Here is a 24,530-nt window from a genome sequence, read left to right on the forward strand (position 1 = left end):
GTACAAATAGCTATAATGTGTTAGAAGGATAGTAACGTTTATAAAGAGGGATTCTGAATATGTTGTAATGATAGATAATTGAGTTATATGAGCAACTCTGAATATAGTGTTTTTATTGATGAAGATTTGTTGGTTTATCTGAAAGACCAATAACAAATAGAGACTTTAGGAAGGTTAAGATTGGTCTACAAGAATATTGTAACAGAGTGGTGAGAACACAGAGCATAATGATGAAAGAAGCATATTTGATTGTTAATATATGAAACAGAATTGTATCCAGGAGTAAGTGAAATAGGTATAGTGAATGTATAAGTGTTAGGAGTTAGTTAGGGCAAGAAGAATGAATCAAGTGTTTTCATATAATGGTCAACTCAGATTAGCTAGTGAAGAGAAACAGGAATAAGAATAATATATGCAAGGTATCTTTGATTTAACTTTGTATGTCTTTTACATGCTATCTAGTTCAGTTGTATCTCATGTTATATATATATATATGTAAATAAACATTGTTATTTATTAATTAGTGAGTGTGTTATTCTTGAACACTCAGCCTTTCCGAAGGGAATTATACATAGTTGAGAAGTTCCCTTGAATCTGGAATTCTCCTGTGAAGCAAAGTCAGATGTGTAAGTGGGGGTGTAAGAAAAAGAGGTCTATATAGTTATAAGGGAACAAAACAAAATAAAGAATATTTAATATTAAATAATAATTTAGACAAAATAAGAAGTAAAGACCTTCCTATTATTTCCCCTCCCCCACAACATCGAGGCGGGGGGGGTAGAAGGAAACATACTGACATTACATCTACGACTTCACTCGTGGCCATTATATCGTCCTCCATCATTTGTGCATATGTATTCATCATCATTTTACCGTTAATTGTATTAACAAAATTAAATGCCATTTTCTGTTTACGAATGTTTACTCATTAAAGAACATGAATTTGCAAAGTTAATATGAAATATTTCTCGTGTTCCGGATATATGAAGAATGAGAAAAGTGAGTTTCGAAGCAGCCGTAGCCGAATACTGAAATACGAGAGTACAGTGGTACACGCGTTTTTGCTGACCGTGGTACTAGCCCTTGTGTATGGCTAAATACTGTCATATTGTATTCACGATAGCTTGTAAACTCCTCTGACCCTATGTGGCTAGTCCCAGAATACAAACACAAAATTTATTTAGTTAGTTTTGTGAGTTTATAATTGTCCTGTGCATTGATAGATTTCTTTTGAATATGCAATGAGTGAGCTAAGCCCGTGTAGCATCGGTATTTTTTTTTTGGTAGTTGTTGGCGCATAGGCTTCTGTGGCCATAATGCACCTCCCAAGGTTTTTGCAGTACTTTGATCCAAGCCCGAGGCGGGAATCGAACCCGCGACCTTTGGGTTGCCAGGCAGGCACTTTACCCACCCGGCTAGCGCGGTCGGCGTGGCATCGGTATAGTGTGTCCTTAAATAACCCTAGACCACAGGATGAGAGAAGTTCATAAGTTACTCCTGTTCTGACAGTAATTCTCAAATTAAAATGTCCACAGGAATCCAATCTAAGCATTTCTCACAGTGCGAAAAATGAGAGAGGCTATCCACTTCTCTACTTGCGCGAGCACGTTTGGCTGTCGATTAGTTAATACACATATTTGTATTGGCGTGGAGAAAACAGGGGAATTACAGAAGCTAATTCAGAAAAACATTAGTAGATGAGGAGACTATTATCAAACTGATAAAACAGTTCGTAATGGTTAGGGTATTGGCTCATCTCATTTATAGAAAAAGAAAGGCTTTATTTAACTCATCCATAAAAAAGGAAAGAAAGATCCGGTTCTAAATTGCAGACGCCTCACCTGTTATTATTTTTAATTCTCTTGAAAAAAAAAAAAACATTTAACATACTTATGTGTGGATAACCTTTAGGTATTTTTTAATTCAGTTTCAATGTTGCAACAGTTTTAATGTTAAACGTCCTGAAATGTTGACCCTCTCAAACTCTCTATTTTTTGGCACGAAGTTTCGATGGCCCTTGGCTAAGGAAATCACATCCATTATCTGCATCAGCGTTTTTCAACCGGTCCTAAACTATTATTGCCATATTCCCAACCTGCCTGTCTAAGTTCTAAGCGCGAAGTCGGCATTCACTTCCCCGCGATATCTTTCGGGTTGACAATCCTGTGATCCACACAGATCTTCTCGTGCCAGCCACTTGATTAATAATGACCTACTTTTAAGTGAAATTTTCTCTTGAAGCATTGGTGTAAGAGAAAATTTCACTTACAATTATCATGTTTATGATAATAAACATGATAATAATTTATGATAATAAACATGATATCAGATCTGTCTCTGTATGATCAAGATAGATCACTAAATCATTTGTGAAGTTTAGTAAATGACATACAAATCTTTTGAATTTATACTGTTGGAGTACCGCAGCAATTAGATTACTACAAGAAAATAATATCGAAAGGAGTGGCCAAGTTGAGTAGTTAATGATTTACCGTGTTGTTAATACTGTTTATTTTTGTTGTCAATAATAAGTTTTAAGCACATGCTTAAAAGTTATTATTGACAACAAAATAAACTATGGGATGCCAGAGTACCTCGAGCCAGTTCTGGTCCTGGAGTATAAGGAGGAAAATAAGTAAGATTCATTTCATTATTGAATGTGAAAGTGAAAACTTCGCATTCAATAGAGAAATGGTACTGAAGAATCTAAACTTCTTTGGATGTTTGTGAAAACTTATTTATTTCTTATTAGCATCCAAATAATAAAATTCTTGGAATATTCTAGTATTTGGGAGAATCCTCTGCGCAGGAAAAAAGGGAAATACTGCTAGCAATATAAACTTGAGGTAGATAAATAATATTGAAAAACATATTTATTTATTTATACTTACTACCTTACGTGAGCCCAAATAGTGTAAGAGATGAGACAAATTCGTGTATAAATATATATATTGTCTGCGGAATATAATTGTAATTATGGTAATGTAGTAAGTTCTAATTGAAAATAGTATTTCCTATATTGATTGTGTATGCCAAAATTATGAGTAGCGGAATTTTCTAGTGTACTTAATATGTTGTAATAAATTATATGTTTGATTGTTATTCTGAGTTGAGTTATTACGAGACACATGTACTTCGACTGCTTAGAGAAAGCTAGCCTGTAGCTCCAGTCTCGTCGCTAACCTATACCTTCACCATTTTGAAAATAACTTTAAACAGGACATCATACTATACAGGTATATTAGATGATTTGATTGTTATCAACAAATCTAACTTTCTCACAGAAGCTATTAAACACTACCCACCTGAATTAACATTAGAATGTACTAATACAAATAGTTCCAAATTAGCAACATATCTATACTTAGACATACGCATAGTAAATAATACCGTACATACCAAACTATATGACAAACGAAACGAATTTCAATTTAAATCCATAGACCTAACTAATTGGAACTCTAACATCTCCAAACGTATTCACAGAAATATTATAGTTGCTCAATGTATTGGAAGAACCAACATATGTAACAATGAAGATAATATTATAGATACACTTATCGAATTCAATCTAAGTTAATAAAAAATGGATTTCCACACTCTATTATTACACGATACCTATTAACAATAGACATAATAATAACCTTAACCCATACCGTATCATGGATAAAGTTTTGTGCTGCATATAGACTGCTTAGCTTATATAGTCTTATTTCGTTATCGATTCTATTGGCATCTGTTACTTTTACTGGGCATGTATATATATGTATATAGTAGGCACTGCCCATGGAGTATATCATATATAGCTTACACTCATTGAAAAAGTCGTACCTATATTCACTCCATGGGTATGAAATTATTCTGTTATACTCTACTTTGACTCCGAGAACCATCTATTTGTTGGCCATATTAATATACAAAATTACAGAGGGCGCTACAGATAATTGATTTAATTATGACTATTTTAGTGACTTTAACTACATATCCACAAGGGGGCGCTTCTGTCTTGCGTCGGATATGTACTACATGTGCGATATTATTTGGTCTTTCTAACATTCCTTTTACTGGTGGTAAGCATGTTTATACCTATAATTATCTGCTAACTCCTCTTGTTATTCTTTAAAAAAAATCAGGATCCCTTACTATAAGGGACGGGATGTTACGCTCCCGGTTTTATCCCACGTAATATTATGCTTAGTCTTTTTCTATACTTTTTACTTTCTACTATATAACCCTACTTTTCATATCTCATGAACTATTAGAGCAATTCGAGGGGGATTGAGGTACTATAGCTATACTTTACCCTGCTTCCGTTCACCTTCTCTCAGCTTATGATACTTTTGATACCAATATGATAAATTATAAACTATACCACATACTCATATGAACAACAGTGGATGGATCTCTTTCTACATGGTCATTCTCTTTTGAAATTAAGCTATCCGTCGGGCTAACAGTCATCTAGCCAGTTAACAACTAAAATGTGCAGCCTAATTAATATAATACAATGTTTTCATAACATATCTTAACTATCATTTGGAAATGGTTATGCTGGAAGATGACAACAGAAACGGATAGCTGCGTTAATTACGGTTGATACATTGAGAGGGTTAGCCCTCAAAAAAGTCCCTTTCAATGTATGGATATACCTATAATTAACATAATTTTAATATTTTATTTTAATGTTATATGTAAGGTCTTCCTTAAATTGTATTGCATATATATATTTTTTTCCAGTATACCATTGGTGCATAGGCCATTGTATGTTTCCCGGGGTTGTTGCGGCGCACAGATCGTTCTCGGTCTGCACCATATTCCGCAATAACTATACCTCAAAATATATTTTGTATTCTACAACTTTAACCTCGATTACTAACAACTTAAATAGATATAATACTCAGACTATATTAAATAATATACAGACGGATGTAATGTTTAATCTTATATAGATGGCATTAATCAGTTCTGGGTTAATTTAATTAATTTATTTATACTGATATGTCTATTAAATATATCAACGCATTTTGCTTATCATGGGGGAAAAAAAAATAAAAAATATATATATATAATCCTTGGAACTTATAAAAGGAAATCTAATACCCTCTGATCCCTGTAATCTTCCGTGAAACAAACGATTATAGCAGTCAGATAGCAAAAATGGGTATTGGAGGAGTGAGGGTCTAGTCCTTCGTCTGGCACAACGTTGAGCTATCGAAAGTGAATACTTGGTTCCAAGGTAAGTTCCCATAATAGTTTATCAACAGATGGAAACCGCAAGAAATGTTTATCCAGTCATAAAAATAATCAGTTTTGCTGTTATATATTTGCTATAGAGCAAATATAACAACGATATTAAAAATATTTGACAATTACATATGGGACGCTTTACTGCTCAGTATATGTCTATTGTACGGTTATATCGGTCATTCAAGAAACAAAAATAAATTTTTGAATAAATTTTATAAATTTTTAAACAAATTTGTAAAACAATTATAAAATAGCTGATGCTATTTTGACATTTTCAAAAGTAGGAAGCCATTCTCGTTTCCTTTTATGTTCGTGGACGGCAGGATTTAATTATCCATTTATGCCTATAGATTACCTATAAATGTAATCATCTTAATATTGACTATAGAAAGAACTCCGTCTTACAGATTCTCCTTGGTGTTGTTGCACTATTTTTAAACAAATAGCAGTTCTAAAAGGTTAATGTGCCATTCATTTAAAAGTTGAAACACTGCTATGACAACCCGTTTGGGAATTTCTGATCCCTCATAATGTAGCTTCTAGAAACCACCCACATCATGCATCCACCAAAAAAAAAAAAAAAAAAAAACCACGCTCTCATATTATTTCCATCGCCAAAAATTCTCTCCAGTTCCTTCTTGAATTTTACCAACCTCTCAGCCTCGGTTATCTCGCAAGCAACGTTCCACAACGAGTTGCCGAAAGGTAAATTTCACCAAGTTTAGTCCACCGTTCTTCCCTTGGATTTTATAGCCATGTTCTCTGGTTCTTATCTCGGTCATCAGCGAGAATATTCTTTCTTAATTCATTTTCTAATTACTGTCCCACCTCCCTTTTCCTGTATAAATTATCTCCATGCCTTATTGTGCGAGGGGTAGCTGCACTACATACCTTACTCTCCACACTTGGACTGTAGTCACTGCTGAAAAACCACTGGTATTTTTTTGCCGTATCGGTAATACTCTACGAAGTATTTTCCTTAAAAAAAAATGAAGATTTATTTTGTTTTATTTATTATTATTACAGTATTGTCTTCTGTGACGGGCCTACGTTGACAGCACAGGCGGTCTGAAACATACAGAAAATGTCTGGGTTAATTTCTGTCGCTTGCAGAAGTTGAAAAAATACTTCCATAGTGACAAAAGCACCTTCTGTCGGATTTTTCTACACCATGGCTGAAATATTCCGTCTTGGGCAAGGGTTGCATAGTTTCCCATCCTGGATACTCTGTTTTCATCACTCTATTATCACTATTGGTCACCAACAGAGGTTATTTCTGTCAATTTTTGATTTTGTGGAAAGGAGAAAATTTTCCGACCACTGCTGATATTTTAAGCCGTTTTAAAGCCAAACGAAGTGCGTAAATAGTAAAAATGGAAGAAAAACAAAAATACAAAGACAAAGGATCTGTTTGCAGATTACAAGTACATAGCATTTCACTAACATCTTTTCAAAGTTAGAGAAATTTCTTAGGGGCATCTATCGAATGCAGCGATGGGCTAACAAGGTGAAAGTCACCATCTCTCTGCTCCTATGATTTAATTTCCCTCCGTTCTCTTGTGACACGCATGTCTCATTGCAACAACAGCCGGCGACAAATATGGATAATAATAACGCGCAGCTTCCACATCCTGCGGTGATCTAACCAATAAGTATGTTATTTCCGATCTCCGAAAGAGCTCAGCGCAAAGAACGCCCCAACACAGCCGGAGGGATATTGCATTTCGCTCGCCTAGTTTCCCTCGTCAATTCACCAGCGTCATGGCCAAGTTATGTGACTTATCCTATCACTTCCATCTGCAACCTCCAACGATTCGTCGACCCGGCGTCGGTTAAGAGACAAATTTGTGTGTCAACTGTTCGTTCCCGAGTTATCCGGTAGGTGGGGACAGAAGAGATGTTATCAGAGTATCGGCTATAAATCATTCAATTATGTAGATAACCGCAAACCTTTTTGAGTCTTTGATGGACGCGTGCATAAATATAGTCCGAGAATTATTGGAATGATTGTAGTGTTAAAATCTTTGTACTCTGGCAAAGAGTTCATACACGATTGTACACACACACACACACACACACACACACACACCTTTTCGTTGTTTAGAATAATAGATGGATATATAATATTGTATTTTGGGACGAATAAATGATTGGTTTCAGCTGACCGATTGCAAAACATAAATAAAGGCAATCTTAATTGTAGCCACTAAAAACTACGATGAAAGAGAAAACATTAATTCTGCCCTTCTCTCTAATGAGATTATTAATTCTCCAATAATATGAGATTTTATTAGATTGACACATTTTTACAAACACCTGCGCCAGCAAAGGAAAAAAAAATACCTTCATTTCCAACTCAATAAATTAAAGAGAATTGACAAATACTCTCCTAAAATATATACATAATAATCTTTAAGATCCTTATCGTTGTGTAGGGGAACTAGATAATTACAGTAACTTTATTTTACTTTCCGATGAGACTAAATCTAATGCGATGATAAAGAATGTGCAGCGATCTAAAAGGACACGGAGAGGTACACGACAGATAGTTAAATTCAGAGGCAGATGGTTGCCATTAATGAACTTCTCCGGTAAAGATGACGTGAAATGAGCTGAGCTGTGTGCAGGTGTAGGACCAACAATTACTTGTTCATGAAATTCACATTGGCTATTACACTCGGGAAATGTGACCAGCTAACATACGTTTTTCTGTGATTAAGGCACATGCGCGCACCACTACCCAAAGCTACTGACAGCTGTGATACTTCCTGTAGGGTGCCCGGATTTCAAGTTTAATCCAGCGTGGCATACGATTACAGTATTAGAGTCGGGCATCGTTAGATAATCTCCCACAGGGGCTGCATAATTATGCCAAAAGCGTTCTTTATACGGACAAAGGTTAAAAGATAGAATCGGCAAAGAGGAGTGTATACACACAATGGGTTTCTATAATGAGGAGCATCATAGATGGGATTATTTAACCCTTGAGGGTTCCACTGATTCAATCGTGAAACGAATGAAGAGCATTAAAAAAATCTATTGTGAGATAACCCTTTACGTATGTACAAAATAACCAAAAATATCTTCGCGCACTTTGGACCCCCCCTTCAAAAATCATGAATGAGCAGAATTATGCGTATATTCTCTGAGCATAAATCTCTAGCTGCACTCACATTTCCCATCGCTACTTCTGGCCTAACTTCGCGACAGAATAACAAATAACTTTTTTCCTTTATGAACGCAGCTATTAGCTCAGCCATAAAAATGTATTTACTTACATGAAACAGCTTCTTCTATGGGCTACCAATAAACACGAAATGGTATGGAGCGCTGGCCGAGAGGTATAAATTGGTGGAGGACTATTAGTAACGTCTAATGGCTGGCTGTGTACACAACGACACGATTTCTCTTATCATGCATTGAAAATCATGACGGATCGTTGTACTTCGCGTGTTTCTAAGTCCCACTAAAATTAGCTTGAATCTGTGTTGCTACTACGTTGCTGTTTCTTTCTTTTTTTTTTTTTTTTGGCCATGTTTAGTTAACTATAGAATGCTTTTATTACACACTACACTATTCTCTCGCTTGGTTGCGGCGGGTGACATCTTTTAAGGTTGACAATTCGATCAAATAATATAAACCTTTCACAGTCCGTATGACGCCAATTTATAGTGTGTGTTCTGTACAGAGTGGGGTGCACGCCATGCGACAATCCATTGTTAAGGAAGATTGGCGTTTACATTTTCATTGTGAAATCCCAGTAGTAGTTAAAGAGAATGGGAATATCGGTTTTGAATGAAAAGGCCATTAATTATCATTCGGGGAATATCTGCGTGGTTCCGACAATCTATACACTGTTTATGAAAACTTGCTATGATTTCTGAAAATGACATTGAACTGAGTTAAGATTTTGCACATATTAACAAATAACTTAATAAATTTAATTAAACGAAGTATTTTAATTATTCCTTCAGCTTATGGATTCGCATGAATTTATAGACAACGTAAAAACATATGTGCATCCACAAAACCAGGTAAATAAAATAAATAAATTTTATGTTTATACTCCAGTACGACCACAAGAGTTCCCAAGATACAGCGAATACGAGAAACAGCACCGTATTTAGCAGCCAAGGGCTTGAACCCCGCCTACACAAAGCACGTGTACTTATGCACCCTCGGACCTGATCACTCGGCTACGGCAGCCGTTCGGTAAGGCATGAAAAAAGGAGAAACTGAAACAAAGGGGGGGGGAGAATGGGAGAAATTTCAAAAAGAGAGGGGGAAATGAGGAAATCTCAAAAAGAGGGACATGGGTAAAATCTCAAAAAGGAAAGGGGATCTCAAAAAATTGAGATCTTACAAATTCTTGCAAATTAGACTGATTCGGCGAACATTTAATTATACCCGTCAATGAAAGATTAAAATATGATCAGGTATTAACCGTTAGGAAGGTGCTTAAGGGCGAGGAAAATTTCTCAGAAGGACGGTGAACCTAGAGAAAGAAGGTCAGGTCAGAATTCCTCGAAAAAGTCTGAGGCAGAAGAAATATACGGAGAAGGTCAAGGACGAAGGAACTAATCAGGGATTATATTAAAATAAGAGGTAGGGAGAATTTAGGACCAAATGGGATATATAAGGATTTTTTCGGCGGGAAATGGCGAGAGAGTTGGTCGGTTAGAGTGAGTTGATGGTTTGGAGAGAGAGTTGGTCGGTGAGTTTTTTTGGAGATACGAACAAAGGAATCCGAAATGAAGACCATACTGGAAAGTCGTTCTAAAACCAAGCAGCTGGCCAACCTGGAGAGAGGGAAAATTAATTGTAAGTACTGTTTATCATTATTATACTTAGCCAAGATATAGTCCCTGGGGAGAAGAGAATAAAATATAAGGCATTCTGTACTCCTACCTGCGAATGACATGATTAACCAGTAAAGTGGAAGGATAAAACCCAACTGAGGTCTTAAAAGAACTGTAAATTATTCTTCTTGGTAATGAGTAGTAAGAACTTTTGTAACGGTACATCCCTGTGGAGTTTGCCTGTATTGGGCAATTAGTGGAAATTTTGTATGTGCATGAGTTTGAACCCTTGTATTAAACATGTTACAATTAACTGTGTATTTGTCAGTTTGCCTCACTCTATTCTAGCTAACCCAAAATCCCTGGACCAGTATACGCAGTCAGAGGCCCAAGGGTAACATATAGTTACCCAAATAATAAATTAACAGTAGATGGTAAAAAATATATATATAAATTAAGTAAACAATTATATATATATATAGTACACAGAGTAAAAGAGTGTACGCCTACATAATGCATTTGAGTGGTTCAGTTTTTATGCGGGCAATCTGCAAGAAAAGGTGTTCACCGTTAACATAATAGCTGTAAGATGTTGAGTTAAGGGAGCAGTCATGAGAAGGATGTCTGCATCCTAAGCATTTAAAGAATTTAGTTATAATGGTGAACCTCCGGTATTTGTGAGCATTATACCCTAAGTATATTTTTTCGTTACTCTGCAAGCACTGAATAATTCTTGAAGAGAAGCTAATAACCCAATTTACAGTTGTCTTTGCTTCTGAAGCTGTATTAAAGCGAATGGCGTTTCTTGTGCAACCTCCTCACGAGAAAAGCCAGTCTTTGAGGTTCTTGTAAATAAGGCCACCCACTATATCTTGTTTTGTAGTTTCCTTTGCATAAATGAGCAAAGTCGGATATATCGGTAGAAATTCTTATATTAGAGAAGGAAGATAAAGAAGCAATCCTTTCAAGGTTTTATGGGACACAGTTTCTATTATAACTACTTTGTTGAGGATGAGACGAGGAGTTTTAATTCTTAAATCTTTATACCTCACGTTTTAATGTATCAATTACAGCGTCTTTGGACTGGTATTCAGCTTGCATTGGCCAGAAGCGCTCAGTATTAAGAGGTTCTGCATTTCTTTTCAAGGAATATCAATATGTCTAATATCATTACGGTCAGTGACAGAAGTGTAATAATATCTTCGATCAATAGGAGCAGAAGAAATATCTTCATGAAGAATCTGAGCAAAAGGATAGAAAACTTATTTGGCATTCGCGTTATTCATGAAGGAGAGAAAAAAACAGGGGAAATTAAAAATAAGAGAATAAATCAGCACACTCTCATAGGAATAAAAGTTCAAGATCCGACAATGAAGAGAAAATATGGCCCCGACCTGAACAAAATTCTTAATTAACTTTAAACTTAGTTTATCTTACAATAAGAATTAAAGTAAACACTAACTAAAAGATGGAGCAGGTAATGATGATAGGGCAGAGAAAAGAGCGAACATATTATAAAAGGCGTGTAGACGGCTAGCAAGCAGTGTTACCGACTCTTGGTGACATTCTGGCAGTAACACCTTTTTACTTCTCTTTCCCATTTCCCCATAGAATGCAGAGAAGTGCAGCGGACCCAAAAACACCTTACTCTCTCAGAGATAGATAATGGAAACGTGATTAGATAGCAAGCTTCCCGACGAAGTGTGTAATTCGGACAGTAAAGCAGCCCATGCTAATGGCACTGGGCGTAAAAATAGCAGCTTATCTTAGTACGAGAACTACCTTTATTGACACAAGGCTTCCTCGGCTTCGTGTGTCCCATCATTTTCCACTCAGAGACGATGTTTGACTTGTGTTAGCGGCTGCATTACGAGTCGGTACGCGAAGCGTTTTCGCAAAAGTAGCGAGCGCGAGCGCGTGGCAGCGGACGGTGATGGTGGAAAAGCTTGTCACGCAACCCCGAGATTTGCATCAAATAGCCAGAGCACTACCTGTATATACGCAACAACGCTCTCTCTTTCCGTCTCTATTTGTTTTTTTTTTTTTTTTTTTCATCTATCAAGGGATTTACAGTTGCCCTTTGACCTTCGTGACCACGAAGCGGGGAGATTGGTGTCTGTCTGGCGGACACTGTCGCCAAGGCATACCCATTTCGTTGCAACTATCCTTTGACCATCCTTGCAATCCGCCAATAGCAAGTGAATCTTTTTTCTTTTTTCCCCTCCTCTCTCTCTCTCTCTCTCCTTCCCCCCACGTGCATGCATTCACCCGTCTCTTACGTCGGTAACTGATGCTGCGCGTTCCGTGCTACTTTGGAGATGGTGGATACTCCCACCTAGTGATTGGAATACCAGTTACAAGTGCGAAAGATGTTCGCCAACGGTGCGTATCCCTTCCTATAGGTAGATATTACTGGGAGAGGTAAGAGCATTCTATTTAATCCTCATTCGAACTGCAAGCAGAAAGAGAAAGATTACCTTTTGTTTTATTTGCCAGTGAGTTTTAATTGTTAAATGCAGTTTTTGGTTACTTTTATTCGATAGCTTTGGCGATCTGCTTTCTTCAGCATGACATTGAACGCTGCGCTTTGGGTGGGGGGTGGGGGGAGAGAAAGAAAATGCAAACAAAAAGATAAGCATATAAAGCTGTGATATTTCTTAATTATTTTAGTGACACTTAACTGTTATGATCAGATGTCACGTCTTATAGCGCAGTGTTTCTTCAGCAAACAAACTGGGATCCATAGAAGTCCAAGCATCGTATTCTTCTGTAAACTGTGAATGACAATTTGTAGTCTTCATACGCAATATGCATAAGTTTATTTAATGGGTACAGGAGCAGCGAGATTTCATGGTGGGGAAGGGGTCCGCGGCTTCAAAAACAGGTTGAGAAACATGGAGACAGAGTCGTAATTACAAGAAAAACCTAACCTCATAAAAAAAAATGGGTTTTTTTGGATCGTTGTTGAGTGAGATAGTAAAGGCTTAGCAACTTTCGGCTATCCTACAGATAGCCGAAAAATCCTCCATTACGAAATTTAAGATTACCTCTTGTGTAAATAATATTTGTAAATTAAGTGAATTCAGTGAACTTGTTTTATAACGCATCTTTAGAGAAAGTAAACTCTCTGTGGACTATAAACTTGTTTGCAAATATCAATCAAATAATACAACGGTATTAAAAAATATGCATATATTTTTTTTTTTTTTTTTTACTATCCGAGGAATGAATATGAGTAGTTCAGTTTTCATCCTTGGCAAAATCAATAAAATTAATAGATTCGAGCTCTACCATATATATATATATATATATATTTTTTTTTTTTTTTTATTTTTATTTATTTATTATTATTTTTTTAAAGATATGTTGTTTGGCAGTCCTGGTACCATCACTGCACGATAGACAATGAAATACACTGCAAAGAAGTGTAAAATCATTAAACACATAGCTTAAAAGCAGGTTCTTAATAAAATCAAAAGAATGCTGGAGGAGGGGAAGATGTGTGTGTGCTTGCTTACTGAATAATTATGTGCAGTGCTAAGTGCGACAGTTTCGATCATCACTTACATAGTCTCTTTAAGGTTGTAAAGGGTATGCAGGCGATAGTTTGGTTTGTGTATCTGTGTGTGTGTGAGAGAGAGAGAGAGAGAGAATGATGTACTCGGAAGAAAACGTTACAATCCTGACATCAGAAGGGATAACACGGTGTTAAGCAAAAAAAAAAAAAATCTTGTTTCGCATCGGCCAACATCGAAACAATATGAATGCACAAGATTTTTTTTTCTATTGGCTAGAGTTTTTTTTTTGACGTCTGCATAGACATTACTTTATGTGCGTCAACCCATAAATGTGGGTCTTCTAAGCTTCTTTCCCCCGCCCCACTCGACGGTCTGCCATCAATCGATCTATCTAGTTCTGTCGCATTTTGGGAGAGATGAAAACGCTGTTGGTTTTTATGAAGAAAGTACAGCCAATCATGTCTGTTCTTCAAGAGTCTGGTTTGGTTGCCTTATCATATCAGCTGTTGCTCAACCCTGGCCCCGCTTTCTCTCTCTCTATACAACACTCAATACAATGTAGGTAATGCACCTTCAGAAATAGCGAATTTTTTTTTATTTTAAGGAAAATGTCGACGGGTATGTGCCCAACAATAACGTACATCAAAAGATGGATTAATCTACAATGTTGAATTCATTAATTCGAAGATGGGATGGAGAAACTAGATTTACTTTCAGTCGACTTGGTTTATCCAAATATAACAGCAGAGAAAGAATATTCAACAATTCAAAACAGATGGTAAAGAACTACACGTAATAGTATCCAAATGTCAGTATTCAGCAAGTTAGTTAATGTACACAGTGCGTTAACAAATAGTAATAATTCACGATTTATAACAAACAAAAGCAAAAAAGCGACGATTTTTTATGTGCGAACCGAAAATATTGCGTTGCTACGCATCCTCCATATTCCCCATCCATCAGCAATAAATATGATAATCAGCTTCAGATACAATAAACGGTATATAGATAAACTGTGTTTATATGCAAGAAAAAAATAATAAATACTGTAATTTGTCGGATTTTTATTGGTCTGATTTTAATGAAAAATGGAGAGGTCGAACAAATCTTTCTAAAAGAGTAAAATATAAAATTTCATGAAAATCCATCCATGGAAATCGAGTTATTGCTGGCGGACGGACAAAAAAAATAATTTCCGGATTTCTATTGGTTCGATTTTTATAAAATTTGGGATGCCTCGACAAATCTTTCTAAAAGAGTCAAACATAATATTTTATGAAAATCCATCCACTAGGAGTCGAGTTATTACATGCGAACGGATGGACGGACATGGTAAAGACAATAGGCGCTTTACGCATGTATGTTAGGGCGCATAAACACAGAAACCGTAGAATCTGAAGTACCGAAGAACACTAACAAATTGCAAGTCTTGGTACTCAATCTTAAAAAAAAGCAAGAAAATTTGTGCCCAGCCAGTTGTTTCAAAAATAAACGGAATACACTATTCTAAGAAAAATATTAAGTTCCATGACGATGCAAGTTTTTTCACGATAATTTTTTATAAGGTTAATTTTTCCCAATGTAAAATATAGTCGGCGGCCACACTATGCATATTGTGAATTTTAAGTAAGTACAGTAGATGTTTCTGGAAAGAAGTGTGTGTGTGGATGGATGGAGAGAGAGAGACGTACAGTAATCGAAGCTTGAAATAATTGAATAGTTGCGTGCAGAAAATACTATAATAGTATATAGGCTGCTTTTGCTTTTGGTTAGATACCTAATAATATTCCTTTGAAGAATTTCACTGTTACTCGTGAGGTTGGTATTATGTGGGTGACATAAATTCAACTTGGGGAATACAAGTTTTAAACAAACAATGTAATTACAGAGTATGGATCTTCGAACCTAAAGATACAAGGGTATCAAAAAAGTTCGTACCCTGACCTAGATAAAACATCAGTGGAAAGATGCCTGTTTTTAATATAAGTTGTCTACATATTCAATAACTAACATGTGAAATGTCATTTCCGTAGATGATCTAGGTCAGCAGAATAGGGCGTTTAAGTAGATGTTTCTGGAAAGAAACACCAGAGGTGGAGCCCGGAATGTTCCTGTGAAGCACACTGGAGGTGAAGCCCGGAATCTGAGGAAGGACGCTATGGTTGATAAAGTGAAGTATCGAGCAGTGATCAAGTTCCTGCATTTGCAGGGCAAGAAAGCTCATGAAATTGACGAAGAAATGAAAGCTGTGTATGGGCAGAATTGTCCATCCTATGACATTGTAAAAAGGTGGAAACGGGAGTTCCAGTGCGGTCGTACAAGTGTCTTTGAAGAGCCAAAAGAAGGAAGGCCATCAACGTCCACAGACAGCGAGACGGTTGCAAAGGTTGAGCAGCTGGTGCTGAATGACAGACACGTGACAATTCATTTCATCGCAAATGCAGTGGGAATTAGTTATGGGCTTGCCCACAGCACTTTACATGACCAAGCTATTAGCTATTATTTTTAGGCCACTCGAATAATTAAGTTCATTTGCCATGCACTGTGCATTATGCCCGTAAACTGCGTGTGTTCTATGGTCGATTTGTGCTGGTTTTTGCTGTACGAAAAACCAGAGTTGCCGGGGGAAGGAAACCTTGCTATCTATACCTGAGACCGACTAACTCAGCCACGGAATCAAACAAGCCAATCATTTTACATAACCATTGGCACATGTCTAAGGTCTCCGCACGATGGGTTCCAAGATTACTGACACCTTTGCAGAAGCAATGTCGAATGCAATGTTCTCGCCAACTGTTGGATTTGTGCTTCTGCAGCACCCACTCTATTCTCCTGACCTAGAACCGTCAGACTTCTTGTTTCGAGAAATGAAGAAACCATTGCGTGGACGCCGCTTTGATTCGTCTCAGGAAGTCAACAATGAAGTGGAATCGTGGTTTCAGGAAAAAAGTGCGGACTTCTATGATGAAAGCATTAAACTGATCCATAGATGGGAGAAATGTGTTACTATACATGGATAGTACATAGAAAAGGATTAAAGTTCCAGTGCTATTATTTCTAGGTAAGGGTACGAACTTTTTGATACCCCCTCGTATGTCTTTTAATTAACTCGATCTGTGCGTCACTGATCCAAAATCTTTCATTTTCGACCACTTTAAGTTTGTTATTGACTGAGTAATAGACCTAAATTAACTGGGCTAATCGCTACCAAATAAAGACTTTGTATTACTGATATATATTTTAGCTTCCATATTTTCAGACTATCCTCTAGGCTGGTGTAATCTGGGCTTTATTGATATAGCATATTCTGTTCATTACTGCTAACCGTTCCGACCACATATGTGTCATCAGAAAACTCTGACGCTAAATGTGTGATACTTTTATCAGTATGGCTAATGAATATCAGAATACTCTGGTATCTGGCTTGCGATGATGGTCCATGAACAGATTGCTTCTTGTTAACCTGTTGGTTTAGAATTTGGTTTTTCGGAGAGGTCACATATGGTTAGAGAAGTGCAGCACGTAACGCAATCTTTCCTCTACTACAATGTGGGGAAATAAAATAGCTTCTCTTTCTTACAGATAATTACAACTTATCACGCCCGAAACATCCAGAATAATTTCAGGAATGCGAAGGTGGAAAGGAATTATAGATGGGGATAGGATAGTTAATTCAGTTGGAGCCTTTCGTTCTAGGGAACTTACATTCCTATTGCCTTCACTGAGACAGAAATAGTAGGTTTTACAGTTGTGTCCGTATCTACACACTATGGGTCAATGCCGATTTCACAGCAGTCACTCCCCTTCTAAATACCAGAAAGAGTGACAATACGGAGGTCTGCCGTGTGTCCAAGCAATGTCACCATCAATACACATTTTTCGTGAAGAACTACTTGTGTCCTACAAAAAAGGCAAACAAATTTGAAAGGCAAATCCAGGGTTAGTAGTGTATGTTGTTCGGTTGCCATATCGGTGGCTTATGTGTGAAGGGAAGAACCAAGGATTAGACCCGTTCGCGAATGGGGGATTCAAAGGGGGGGGGGAATGTATATGACAGAGTGGCCTGTAGACACAACACCACATAACCGCCATCAGTCAGTTCATCGGTAGGGAATTAGCCTGCTTCTCCACAATCGTCTTTTGTCAGCGGTGCTGTAAAGTGAGAGATTTGTCGGATTGTCAAGGGACAAGCTTTGGGGGGAAGGGGAGGAAAAGATAGAGTGGAGGGGGAGGAAGGTGAATGTTGTGGTCCGTTCCTTTCCGCCTGCATGAACTTAGGTCCCGTGTTCGACATTCACTCTCCCGGCACAGCCTCCCTATTCCGGCTTCCATTGTACGACGACTCCTGCGAGAAAAGTAAAGAATGCATGAATAGACCGCGCGCTCTTCAAAGCAACCTCTTTGCACCGACACAACAGGGCTACATGGACGCAGCAAATGCACGTGCAACAGCCGCGGGTCCACACATGTTAATGCGAAGAAGCAGACCTTACATGCGTGTATGCGTGTTCGCTTACTGGATCTGCACAAGTTGTTCACATTCGTGCAGTAGGTTTTGGTGCGACTATTCTTCTCCTACACCGTGTTAGAGGAGCTGTCAAAAGGTGGCACTGCTTCAAGGTTCGTAAAAGTGGCGTTAAAGTGTTTGAAAGGACCGGATCGCCTTCTCCGACGGCAGTAGTTGTAGTGACTAGCATGCGCTCAAGCACTTCTAACAATAATTATCACTCCCTCGCGGACAGCAGCAAGGACGTACACTATTACTACCCCCGTCGTTCCTATCCTGCACTACTAACCTCTTTCAGCTGATTTTGTCACATGGTTGCTTTATTTAATTTGTTCACCAAACGGACCTATTCATCTCTGGTTATATTCTTTCTTTTTCTAACAGAGTACAAAAACGATTAAATATACATACAAAATTAAAAGATCAGGTTATCTCTCGCTGAATTTTAATGAAAACAGCTACAGAAATTGCAAGCTACATAACTGGCATCAGCTTATTTCAGAGTACATCACGGATCTGGTTTAAATGGAAGGGCTGAGGAAGAGGAGATTATTTTTCAGGGTTAAACTGGTACAGATTTAAAAGTTAATGAAAAAATTTATAATTTACTGCCCTAAAATTTAACCACTCTAAACAGCTTCTTAGTCTGCCTCATTGCTAATACGCTCTATTAATAACCACCATTGTTTTGTTAATGGCAAGTTATTGACAGTAGCTACAGTCGCTGTTGAACGATCAACATAATATCTGCTTTTACAGAATGCAAAATAAAAATAAAGAAACTAAAATAAATCTACATTCTTTTGCTCTCTCATTCTTGCCTTTACAATTCTGATTTTGTGCAAATTCCATTTCTGTTAATTTCATGCAGCTTACACGTGCTTTTATTTACATTTGTTCACTCTGCATGGCTTTCACAAGCTTTTATTTGCATTGTTGACTTCCAACTTTTATTTACACTTGTTGGTATAACATTCAAATGGTTTCTTACGGTGTTGATTTGGTTCATTAAAACTCATTTTGTTTAATGATTTTACTGTCTTTCAGACACACTTATGATTAACGTAACACCACTCCTTCCTTCATTCAGCGAGTATGGAAATCTCTCTTGTGTGGACGAAGGAAAAAAACCTTTTAAAGAGTAACGTCTTTATAACCGCTCTCCACTTTCTTTCAGGCTGGTCTCCGTTTTCCCTTTCCACCCGCAGTCGTTTCACGACTTTCGTCTCTCGTTGCATCTTCTTATATCATTCCCATCAGCCTTTTGCCAGGTGCGGAAAGCTTCGAGTGGTGATGGGGCAAAGTTCACATACCAGGGTCATGCTTGGGTCATCTCCCCCACCTACCGTAACCACTTTGTAATTTGAGAAGAGCCTTCTAAACGTGACGACTCTATTTTCACGTCGGCGGTCGGTGGAATCTCTTGTAGCCGCAAAGCGGGGATTATCGGCCAATCAAACCTTACAGCAGGCCGCTGAAGATAAGCGGTCGTCCAGGTACGGTCGTTTTGATCGCCTAAATTCGCCTGAAAGATAGACGGCCCGATAAGGGAATGAGAACGTGGCTGGCAGCGAAGCCGAGAACGCTGCAGGTGGGAAAGCCCTTGGTGGCTCCCCACCGATTGTCCATCTCAGTAGCGAGCGAACGGTTCCCAGGCCCCCGGTCAATAGTGCAGCCGGCTGCGGAGAGCGGAATCATACTCCCCGTCGACTCATCACCGCGCCGCCACGCAGTGACGTGCACAGAACGAGCCGCGCAATGGGGCGGAGGATTCAGTAGTGTCGTCCTGTGGATTGCTACTGCTATGCTTTTCTTTTGCGATGCAGAATTGGACGGAAAATTAAAGTGAATGTGTGCGGTGTAGACCCACGCCCATCGCTAGTTTGTATAGCCCTTTCTTCGGACTGGGATGCACGTGCGTCGGACAACTGCGGGGTCACATAATGTGCAAGAGAGTGGAATGCTCTTCTCAACTCAGACATTCTTGGGAGTCCATAAAAGAAACGCAGAGAGAGAGAGAGATAAAAACTTTTGGCCTATATTTTAGAATAGTCTGGCACCTTGCCAAACGGGGAAAATTCATTTTCCCTTTCCCTTCCGTTACACAAGCATTCTCAATAGGCTAAAGCCTCGTTTTGAAACCAAATCGAACTACATATTCCCTTTGTCACAACTTGCAAGCAATTTGCCTCAGTAAAGTGAGTGTTAAAATCTTTTATAACTGCTCAAGTAACATTAGTTGCCACGGTCATATTTTGCTAGATAGGAAGCCTAATTTAAATTTCGAGCCGAAGTAGCCTTGTTGGACTACCGCTTACGAATAGTAAGGTGGCAAAAAGAAAAAAAAGTAACATTAATCCCTAATGTGCATAATATACAACAGCGATTTGGCTAGAAGCCACGGATAAACAATAAAAAAGCAGTTAACATTAGCATGCATATAGCAAAACTTTCAGAGAGATTTATGGAGAGATTTGATAAATGTTTATCACTTAGGCCATTTTTACTTTATTGGCGAGATGTTATTTTGTTTACTTTGATGAACACCTACAGTAGCCATCATATTAAATTCTCGTTAATTTGCAAGATAATTTGTAACAATTTTTAAAATTAAAGTGTACTAATTCCGAGTCGAATAAAATAAACCCATAGTGCACACTACACAAGCAGATGTTCTGATGTGGTTGCAGTACTGTACAGAATTTTTTCACTGCATATAATTGCATAAACCAATCCGCAAAAAAAAGAAGTGTTTTATTTGATGTAGATTATAAATTTACTAATTTTCCTTACTAAATTTATAATCTTAGTTAATCGAATTATTGTTAAAATAGAGGCGCCTCCGTAGCCAGGTAGGCAGGAGCAGTAGTGCATAGCACACGCTTCTTGATTAGACCGGGGTTCAAGCCCGCAACCACCGAATGCGGAGGTCAGGGAATGACCACCGCATATCCCCAGCCCGGATAAAGGGTGAGGGTTGGCATCAGGAAGGGCATCCGGCCGTAAAAATTGCATGCCAAAACAATAAAAAAAAACGCTGACCCCGATAATAATTAGAAAAAGCGAGGACAAAAAAAAGGCAGTTTTTTTTTTTTCGTTTTTTGCTAAAATGAAGTAAATTAATAGGTAAATATACAAAAGGCCCTCAGAAAACTAAAATCACACTATTTTATAATACTTTTTTATTATTCAAGGGATTTTTAAATAAATTGTAAGATGTAAAATCTTACAAATATAATATTTTGTGGAAGAGGGAGATTTATTTAAAGTAAAACTTATAATAAAGCAATATGGGGGAGCGGAACATTACAAGTTAAGAATATTACTAAGATCACTGGCAAGGATTAAATTAGATAACGTTTATGAAGGTCAGCGTTTAGCTTGACAAAGGCTAATGGCAAGGAAGGGGTGTACTTCGGTTCCCAGCGCACAGGAGCATCCAAAACAATGGAAACTGGTTGCAACTGTTATTAGTAGAAGGTGTTAACTTTGGTAAACAATGGCGCGAAGGACCATGCTACTGTCGGGACATTTCTTTAATCAGTGACACCTGAAGACACCTGGATAGTAAAATACGAAACAATGCTGGGAATTAGATGGAAGTCTGGCTCTGGCTGTCGGTGATGGCAAGTTTTTAGATCGTGGGAAATTAGTCTGCTACAGTGTAACTATAAGCGGCTGACTTCAAAGGTACTGACAGCCTGAGAAAGTTTGCAGACTTCTTAAATTGAGAAGTTGGATCGAGCAACAAGGAATCAGCTTGAGGAAATTAAAATTAGCGAATAAGAAGAGAGAGAAAAAGTTGATAAAATGAGTAAGATTGGTTAATCTAAAAACTAGGGCGTATTTGACATATGTAGGCGGTACAGAAATTGAGATGAACAAAAAAGAGAGAACCGGAGTGGAAAAAGGTGAGTCTGTGAGGTTTCCTTTTTGAGAAGGTGTTTTTAACAAGGTGGAAAAACAAAAATAAAGAGAAAGTAAAAGGATGGAGTGATAAAAATCAGCGAAGGCGTAAGTGCTTAGGAGAGGAAGAAGTCCCTTTTGATGAAGGTATCGAGTTCTGATGTCCCAGACAGGAGGAAGCAGATCCTGTATCGAAGCTAACAGGTAGCGAAGGCAAAAAAGTGCTAGCCGATTAGACGGAACGAACCCTAAAAATTAGTGGCTCAACGAGAAGGAAGGAAGCAGCGAATGGATGGTAGCCCGAATAAGGTGGAGAAAGAACGCCAGTCCCAGTGCAGCAAAGAGTTCCTAAAAATCATCTGTAGCAAATTCAAGTGTAGCTGATGAAGGAGATCCACAGTGAGCCAAAAATGGAAGTTTGAAACCACCCCGGAAAGCAAAGGAAAGAAAAAAGATAATAGTAAGTACTGTAAGTTAACAAGGACTCTTAGTGAAACAGTATAGTGATTAATTAATGAAAAACAGAGATAGCACTAGAAGTAAATTGATAGATAAATTATCCCTTAAGTAAATTATATATATATATACTAACAGAGTTAATTAATTCAAAATGGTTATTGTAAAATGCAAGAGAAACGGAAGATAAGTAATAGATTAAATTGTTGTTCAAATGATTATAATATGTTAGAAGGATAATAAAGTTTATAGTGAGAATCTTTGAATGTTTTAAGGATAGGTAATTGAATATAGTGTTTGTATTAATGAAGAATTGTTGGTCCAACTGAAAGACTAATAACAAATAGAGACTTCAGGAAAATTAAGATTGGTCTTCAGTTATTGTAACAGAATGGTGAGAACACAGAGTATAATGATGAAAGTAGCATACTGATTGTTAATATAAGAATAATATTTGCAAGGTATCCTATATTTAACTTTGTATGCATATTACATGTTTTTTATTCAATTGCATATTATGTTGTATATATAAGTGTAAATAAACTATGTCATATTATATATTAATGTGTGCGTTGTTTGTCATTCCTGAACACTCAGCCTTTCCGAAGGGAATTATACACAACTGAGAAGTTCCCACTAATCTGGAATTCTCCTAGGAAGTAAAGTCAGATGCGTAAGTGGGGGAAATAAGAATAAAGTGGACAAACACATAATAGGAAACAAAACGAAATAAAAATAAGAACAATAAATAAAACAATAACTAAAAAAATATAAAAAAATATCATTGTTTTTCACCCCCCACAAAATAAAGGAGGGGGTGCGTACTTTGAAACTTAACCAAATTAACTGAAAAAAAAAAAAAACCTCTTTTACTACGTCTGAGGTCGTGCAAGTTGTTTATTGAAATGTTATCATTTCCATACATACTAAAGATATTTCGGGATTGTAGCGAAACTTCTTCAGACCAAATAATGGTTGCGAAGGGAATACAGTGCAGAAACTGAATACGGGTTTCAGCAGAAACTCGAAACGTTGTGAAGGCTTAATACATTAAGTATGTATCGAGATGATAACATCTCAATCCTTGCAAGTGTATTTTTTCAAATAACTTTAGTAAAGCATCTGTTCTTTTTCGTTAACTTTGAAAGATCCAATTTAATGATACACACACACACACACACATACATATTATATATATATATATATACACTAACAACTGCACGTGGTTAGAATGATTGAATCAATAAATCTGCCAGAATACATTAATGCATCCGTATTTGAAAATACGTTTAAAATTCTAGCAATTCACTGTAAATTATATTAAATTAATTAATATACTATTTCTTATATACTAAATTAAACTAAGTTATTTATATAATAATATTATATTACATTTATTTTGCTGACTTATAGCAGTCCCAGAGAACAGAATAGAAAAAATTATATTTAGCTTAAACCATGCATATAAAAAAGGTATCAACTTAAGAAGAAATAGTTATATCTGAAAGTCAAAATTAACTCCTTACTTCAAAATTAGGAGCTACATATAACTTCCGCAGGCAAATGAATTGTCATCCTGTGGAAGATTTCCCTACGCTTGCCGCAATTGTGCTCTAAACTGGGAAAGTTTCCACTTTCTGAGGCAACATCCTACTTTGTCCCAAGCATGATCTCCTGAAGACAGATCGGGTAACCGTGCCGTGAAGCTTACTGTCTGGTGTCCTGTTCACAGCCATCATCGTGCCCATTATTGCCTCAACGAATGGTCTCCTATGCTATGCCGATGTCTTCAAACTGCTGACTCCAATTAACCCTGGCGACAACCCCGCCCAGCTCAGCAACAGGATCAATTCCCAACTTAAGGATCTAGAATTGTACCTGGCAAACTTCAATCTAAAAATTAACCCTCTGAAGTCTGCTCAGGTTTTATTCTCCCTTAAATCCATGCCGACAGTACTCAACGTTTCACTCGCAGGGGTACGAATACCAAACGTACCCTCGCACACAGACCTTGGCGTTCTGTTCGACCAAAAGATGTCCTTTGTCAACCAGATCGACAAACACAGTACCAGATTTTCTCGTCTACGGTGGATCTCA

General features: G+C 37.4%; 1 protein-coding gene across 1 annotated transcript in view; it reads left to right on the top strand.

The window, feature by feature from the left end:
- The first annotated feature begins 12,412 nt into the window (after positions 1–12,412).
- LOC150086763 (uncharacterized) overlaps positions 12,413–24,530 on the top strand; it is an 86,594-nt gene continuing 74,476 nt past the window's right edge. Inside the window, exon 1 of the mRNA XM_090371567.1 lies at positions 12,413–12,467. The gene's annotated coding sequence lies outside the window, so the exon portion shown is untranslated. The remainder of the gene's footprint in view (positions 12,468–24,530) is intronic.

The sequence above is a fragment of the Mastigoproctus giganteus genome, chromosome 4 (genome assembly GCF_048544385.1).
Source record: "Mastigoproctus giganteus isolate SK-2022 chromosome 4, ASM4854438v1, whole genome shotgun sequence".
NCBI classification, from domain to species: Eukaryota; Metazoa; Arthropoda; class Arachnida; order Uropygi; family Thelyphonidae; genus Mastigoproctus; species Mastigoproctus giganteus.